Source organism: Lipotes vexillifer, unplaced genomic scaffold, assembly GCF_000442215.2.
Source record: "Lipotes vexillifer unplaced genomic scaffold, Lipotes_vexillifer_v1.1 scaffold1272, whole genome shotgun sequence".
In the NCBI taxonomy this organism is placed as follows: Eukaryota; Metazoa; Chordata; class Mammalia; order Artiodactyla; family Lipotidae; genus Lipotes; species Lipotes vexillifer.
Genome location: NW_006779909.1, coordinates 2,749,235 through 2,756,814, shown reverse-complemented (window position 1 = coordinate 2,756,814; position 7,580 = coordinate 2,749,235). Strand labels below are relative to the sequence as shown.

General features: G+C 52.6%; 1 protein-coding gene across 1 annotated transcript in view; it reads right to left on the bottom strand.

The window, feature by feature from the left end:
* The window catches only part of SLC6A11 (solute carrier family 6 member 11), a 120,996-nt gene that overhangs the window by 96,572 nt on the left and 16,844 nt on the right, over positions 1-7,580 (bottom strand). The gene's annotated exons all lie outside the window — the stretch shown is intronic.

Sequence of the window (7,580 nt, the reverse complement as noted above, 5' to 3'; positions counted from 1 at the left end):
AACTCAACGGTGGCCAGAGGACTTGCTTTGGCCAGCGGCACACGCTTCCCTTCGGACGGAGGCGTGCAGAGGCAGGCGGTGTGGTCCGCCATGCTCTCTTCACCCTGGTGTGGCTCTCATAACAGAAGCACGTGTCAAGGTGGACCTCTAGAAGCCCGAGCTCCTAAGCGAGTACATGAGCCCTCCTGCCACCCCACATGAGCGGGGTGGCTTTTTTTAAATGCAAGAAGAAGCAAACTCTGCTGAAAGACAAATGCTGGATGACATCACTCTATGTGGAATCTAAAAAATACAACCAACTAGTGAACAAAACAAAAAGGAAGCCGGCTTCCAGATACACAGAACAAACTAGTGGCTACCGGTGGGGAGAGGGAAGGGGGAGGGGCAAGACAGGGATAGGGTTGTCTTTTTTTTTAAAAGGGGTTATTATGGGATTATATAAAGTCATGGGTGTGAAAATTTTGAAAATTGAAAAGTACTGTAGAATTTAAATAACCTTTCATTCATTCATTCAAAAAAAAAGCCACAAAAACAAAAAGAAACCCAACTCTGTTGCTTCAAGCTACTAAGTAAGATCTTTGTTACTGCAGCATAACCCAAACTCTCCTGACTGCCACAGGTGTCAGAGAAAGCTTTCTGGAAGAAATGATATTTGAGCCAGATTTTGAAGGATGATAGAGTTTAGCCAGGAGAAGGAGGGGGTAAAGATTGTTTTAGGCCCAGGGACTAGCAAAAGCAAAGGCCAGAAAACGGAGCCTGGGATACTTGGGGAACGAGGAAGCCCAGAGACCAGAAGCGAAAAGCAGGACAGATAAACAGAGGAGGCATCCTCGGGAGCCTTGAAAAGTGTGCCAAGGGGCAGGGGTGTCCCAGAGGGCCCAGGCCACAGGAGAGGGGGACCCTGGCTGTGCTGAACCAACGTGACCAGCCACGGCCCTCCCTCAGACCCCACCAGTCCTTCAGGGCTGACACAGGCCTGGCTCCTACAGCCCAGCCTGGGGTTTGTGTTTCTCTAAAGTCAGACTTGCCACGCTCCATATTGTGCAGAACCATGGCACCAACACAAACCCCCTCCACACTCACTCCACGAACCCCGTGCCGGCTGCCAAGCCACCCCCACCGGACCACGCCAGTCGCCTGGGCGCTCTGGGAATGTCCTTTGAGAAAGCAGCTCCCATCCCACCAAGCATGAAAGCCTCCCTCAGTGTCTGTCTCCCTGGGAATCCACTCGGGGCCTGATTTTGCATTAATTACTCAATGACACCAATTAGCGCTGGTCTGCAGGCTCCCTCCAGCCCCAGCCCCTGTCGGAGAAATCAGGCAGGCCCCCAAATAAAATTGGGCTGTGTGCAGCCGGGGATTTACTCGAAAGGAAGCCAGCTCTCACACCCATAGGCAGAAGGGGGAACATCTACTAAATATACATTTATTGAGCATGTACTAGGTACCAGGCACTATATTATTACTGAGGATAAAAAGGCACGCATGGTATGGTCCTTGCCCTGTACTAGGATAAGTTGGACAAAAAAAAGTCCAAGTTATCTGAGAAAGAAAGGAGACAGCTGCTTAGCTATAACGGTTACTTTATTTGCTTCTTATATCTTAGCAGTCTTTGGCTTTAATTCGTTTTAAAACGACAGGCTGTATTAAATGAAACCTTTAAGAGTATCTATCATTAAAACAGAGCAGCAGGACCCAGAGCATGGTCCTTGTGGGGTGCTTGCCAAAAATTCCTGTGGACCCACTGAGTCTGAATCCTTACAAAATGGTTCCCGGGAAGCTGCATTTTCCTATGTTTCCCGGAGGATTGCTCATGCACAGCAAGGCTTGAGCAACACCACAGAAGGAGAATTTCCTGGTGTTAGAGGAATGATGTACAGACTGCAAGGGTTTTGTTTTGTTTGTTTGTTTCTGAGAGGACGTGGACAGGGAGTTAGGGATCCTCTGAGAGGCTACTGAAGGGATGTACTTTCTCCCCAGAGAAATACCCTGATGCGCCCATTCACTCTCCAAATTCCGCAGGAACTTCAGGGTGCTCACAAACTCCCCTGTCTCCTGAGGACACGTAAGTACCACCTTACAAACCGCCCCCCGAAGCTTCCCAAACACCCATCAGGTGGCGCATGGGAAAGGACAACCCAGAGGAGGAAAGAAAGCGGCTATGGCAGACGGAAAGGCCCAGGGTACTCTCTGTGCCCGTCACCGCAGCCTCGAAATCTCCATTAAAGAAACACTGAGACAGGTCTAGCAGGGCTGCATGCACACCCATGCCCTCTTGCTGAGCTTGTTGTTTCCTGAACAGAGAATCTGAAAACTGGAAACAGCACAGGGACAGAGGGAGAAAGAAGGGAGCAGACCCGCCAGGAAAGAGCTGGTGCAGGCCCCCCTCTTCCACATTTTGGATGCTGCAAACTTTTGAGTCAGGCAGCTGGCTTCGGCGCCCTCTCGCTTAATTGAACAATCTAATTCCCAAAATGGGAAGCAGATTACTAAAAGCTATGCAGGATGAATTGCTCTTTTGTTCCACCAGACATTATTTGAAAACATCCTCAAACTATTTTCTTTAGGTTTTACCAGCACTGACTCTAACTAGCAAGGGACATTGAGTTTCTAAAGAAAGGCGGCTCGGGGACCAGGTTCTCAGCCTGCAGGACTGCAGGGTTGTTTTCAAATCTACAAGGGCAGCCTTTGAGAGCATGGGGGCTGGGACACTCAACTCTGGAGACTTGGAGAAAGCACAGCTCTTCCTGGGAAAAAACTTTCTTAATGACCCTCCCCCGTGAAGCGCTGGGACAGAAGAAAGGTCTGAATAAGGAAGAGTTTGCTGCCAACACCCTGGCAAAAAAGGACCCAGGAACAGACCTCCTGACACTGTTCAGGGGGCGGGAAATGTTGAAGACTGGATGGGGCCCTTCGGAGGGATTCATTTACCCGAGTAATATTGTGCACCTACTACGAGCTAGGCATGAAAGCAGGTTCTTCATGAAGCATTTTTTTCAGGCCATAAGACTATTTCTGGAGATTTCCACCCAGCACTTGCAGGGGTAATGCCTCTGCTTCTCCAGCCCTGGGCACACACAGAGATGGCTGGGCTCAAAAGCCAGCTCTGCTCCTGACAAGCTTTACGACCTTGGGGAAGGGACATCACCTCCTTTCCACAGGTTTTCAAGCAGGAACTCATCTCACCCTCCCAACAATCCTCGAGGTAGATGCAATTGTTATCATTTCAAAGATGGGGAAACCGAGGTGCCAGGCGGTTAGGTAACTTGCCCAAAGTCATGCCTAGAGCAAGTGACGGACGGGATCTGAACCCAGGGATCCTGGCTCCAGGGCCCAGACTTTCAGCTGCAGTGCTAGCTCCTAGATTCCCCCATGACACTAATAGATGTTTGGGAAGCTTCGGGGGGCAGTTTGTAAGGAAGCCTTTCCTTCCTTCTTTACAAATTAAAGCCATGTTGAATGCACCCCCGCAAAGCTACCTCACGTGACTCTGTGCACCGGGCAAAAGTAGTATACAGCGCACATCCTTCACGCATTTATTAATTTATTCAAGTGATACTTATTAAGGTGTTTTCAGTGTGTCAGGTACTGTGCTACACTTGGGGTCCTTCAAGAGCTCATGGTCCACGGGGGAAGACGGACAAATGAACAGAGCAGAGTGTGGAGAGGGTCAGGACAGGGAAAAGCAGGGGACCCTCAGTGCAGATCTGGCCAGTATCCGGATGTGGGAGTGGGGCTGTGAAGAAGAGGGAGGCATTTGGGGCAGAAAGTCCACCAAAGGCAAAAGCCAGGAGGCTGGAACAAGGGCTCGATGTGCAGCAGGAAGCGGGGTAAGAAGTGGGGGCAAAGGATGAGGCCGGAGTGATGAGCAAGAGCTGGACTCTGAGCCTTGCTGAGGAGCTGGGGCTTCATCCGGAGGGTGATGGAAGCCGAGAAGAATCTTAAAAAAGAGGAAGACTCCATCAGGTGCATGTTTCCGAAAGCTCTCTTTGGCTGCACTGGAAAGACTGGATGGTAAGGGTGGAATGGAGCAAGGTGCCCAGTGTGGAGACTTTTGCCTTAATTTGGACAATAAAGAGGGAGGGGCTGGACTAAGGTAGGGAAATGGCCCTGGAGGGGAACAGATGGGCTGGGGAGCAGCAGGGGTGCAAGGTGGCTGCCTGGGGGTGGCAGGTGGCAGGGAAAGGAATGAATTGTCAATCGGTGTAGAGGAGGTGGAGGGTCAATCTTTTTTTTGTTTGTTTTGTTTTGTTTTTTGCGGTACGCGGGTCTCTCACTGTTGTGGCCTCTCCCGTCGCGGAGCCCAGGCTCCGGACGCGCAGGCCCAGCGGCCATGGCTCACGGGCCCAGCCGCTCCGCGGCACGTGGGATCCTCCCGGACCGGGGCACGAACCCGCGTCCCCTGCGTCGGCAGGCGGACTCTCAACCACTGCGCCACCAGGGAAGCCCCGGAGAGTCAATCTTTTAGTTAAGGTGATTTTGAGATGCTTGTGGAACACCCAGTCGGCTGCAAGGCCCAGAGGCAGCTGGGTGTCTGGGTGCAAAGCTCACAACAGAGACGCAGGGAGGAGATTCAGACCTAAGCCCCTGGCCATCAAGTGTCCTGGGAGAGCATGAGGCCGCCTGGGGAGAGCTGGAGAAACGGGAGGGAGAGGGCTGGCCACAGAGCCCCCAGCACCCCATCATTTACAGGGCAGATGGAGGCTGGGAGGAGCCCTTTGAGGAGACAGAGAAGGGTTAGGCATCCCTGAAGAAGGTGGCACCCCCAGAGGCAGAGGGAGAGGGCGTTCCAGCAGGAGAAGCAGCCCACCTGCCAACTGCCTCCAAGCAGCCTGGTGAGAGGGAGAGCGTTGCAGGATTCGGGGCCAGAGTGGCAGGCGAAGCAAGGAGAGCTGCTCAGCCCTGGCGGGGCAGACTTCAGACAGTGGCACGCAGGGAGCAGAGGGGAGGTGAGACCTGGTGAGGCGGCTCTTTGGGGAAGGTGCTCTGATGAGAATGCAAACTAGTAGTTCTTGGCCACTGGGCACCAGAGCTGTCTTACCTACACTTGTTTTATTTTCAGGTTGGCATGACTGGGATACTTAATGGGAAAGAGCCAGGAGGGAGGGGAAGCTTCAAATGCAGGAAGGAATGGGGGACGAGGGAGGAAAGAAGCAGGTAGAAGTCTCTGAGACGGGCAGCAGAGAAAGAATCCATGGGTGGAGACGTCATTTCTACAGGAAGAAGAGGGAAAGAATTGGGAATCCAAGAGGTGAGTTGAAAAGCAAACTATCCTCATGAAGAGACTCTCAGAGTAAGGAACAAGAAGCAGCTGGTAGCAGAGGGGACTGTGGCAGGTGCCACCCAAGAGCCCTCACATCTCACTGCATTCAGTCCTCACACCAACATAACTACCATGAGGGCATTCTTATACCCATTCTACAGGTAGGGAAACTGAGACCCAGAATGGTGAAGCAACTGGCCCAGATTGGGACCTGAAACCAGGTTCTTTTGATGGCCACACATCCTTCTGTCTCGGAAGAAGGTGACCCCAGAGAGAGGACGCCTCCCGCTCAAGGCTTCTGCTATGTCCTCCGCAGTCTGAGGGAAGTGGCTGGAATCCGATCCTGCAACACCCTCAGTGTCCTCTCTGTGTCTCACATACACAGAGGGGCTGAGTCCAGAGGGAAGGAAACAGCCTCATACCTGGCGCTTCCCTTCCAAACACTAGCTTCCAGAGCCGAGAGTGGTCTGACCAGAGAAAGCAGAGATGGAGTAGACCCTTCTCTCCCACCACCGCAGACGGCCTGGGAGGGGCGCTGTGGGAACAGGTCCCAAGCCGACCGGGGAGGCCTCATCTTAATGTCCAGCATGGAGCCGGCAAACACATCACCTTTCTTTAACCTGCCATGGAGGGTAGCACTGCCAGGGATGCAGAGGCCGCCCTAAAAGCTGGCACTGAGGGACTGCGCTATAAATAGCCTTGCTCAGGCCTCCTTTCTGGTCTCCCAAAGCAACAAACAAACAAAAGACAGCCCATCACCCAAACAAATGCGCCTTCCCTGCCCCCTCCATAATCCCTCCACCTTCGGGGTCCTGCTCTCACTTCCCCGGCCCAGTGCAGGCCCCCCAACTCACCCCGCGTACGGGGTCTGCTCCTGCAGAGCCCTCGGCCGAGGCCCTAAACTGAGCTGGGGACTCAGGGTAAGGGCCCTCCCAGGCCTCTGCATCATGCATTCATTCAGGAGAGTGATTGGATGACACCTGTGTGTTGCTGAGGGCCCTAAGAGCAGGGCCTGCAGTGATGAGGAAGGCAGGTGAGTCCTGCCCTCAGGGAGGAGGAAGGTGATGACAAGGTCAGTGACAGTCTGCACTTCCTTCATGCTTACTGAGGCCAGTGCAACCATGATTCCTACTTTACTGATGGGAAAACTGTAGCTTAGGGCAGCAACATGCCCAGAAAGGCAGAGGCAGAACCTGAAGCCACATCTATCCAACTTCAGAGACAGTGCTCAGACCCACGGCCCCATCTTGGGGAAGATGGACTAGAAATGTGTCACCCAGGGAAGACAACTAGGCAACGAAGCTGGTCTGTGGGGTCTGGAGCTCCCATGCCAACTTCTATCACTGCAGAAATCCTCCTCCCAGGTCGCGAGGAAGTCCCCTCCAGTCCCCTCCACTTTCCAGGATTCATTCCACGGTTTTCTCTGCCAAGAATGTCCCTCTAAATTCTCACATGCCTTAAAAATTCTGCCTGTCCTTCAAGCACCAGCTCAAATAATACAAAGCCTCACCAAGTGCTTCCTTGGTCCCCACCTGTACCCTGAGGACGGGTCCCTCCTTCCCCATGAAGGTGCAGTGAGCATCTACACGCACCAGGCACTCCTAGGTCAGGGGTCAACAAACAGTTTCTGTAAAAGGCCAGATAGTACAGATTTAGGTTTCGCAAGGCCTATGGTCTCTGTCCCAACTATTCAACCCTATCCTTGCAGTGTGAAAGCAGCCAGAGACAATACGTAAATGAACACTATGGCTGTCTTCCAATAAAACTTTATTTACAAAAACAGGCAGCAGATGGGATTTGGCCCATAGTTTCCTGACCTCTGTCCTAGGCTAACGCTTCCCAAAGAACACTAATCCTTTGAGACACCCTGAGGTCACACTGGGAACTCACTGAGAAATGGCTGCACATTATAGCCCTCCTTAGAGAGTCCCAATGATCATTAGACTGTTAAAGGCTCTGAGAAGTCCTGCAATAAAGACACCTCTATAGCTCTGTCTAACCCAATGTTTCCCAATCTTATTTAGAACTATTCCCCATTAAAGTGAAAATTAAAACCACAATGAGATACCACTTCACGCCCACTAGGGTGCACCCAAGAGAACGGCTGCAATCAAAACGACAGACAATAGGGCTTCCCTGGTGGCGCAGTGGTTGAGAGTCCGCCTGCCGATGCAGGGGACACGGGTTCGTGCCCGGGTCCGTGAAGATCCCACATGCTGCGGAGCGGCTGGGTCCATGAGCCATGGCCGCTGAGCCTGCGTGTCCGGAGCCTGTGCTCCACAACGGGAGAGGCCACAACAGTGAGACGCCCGCGTAC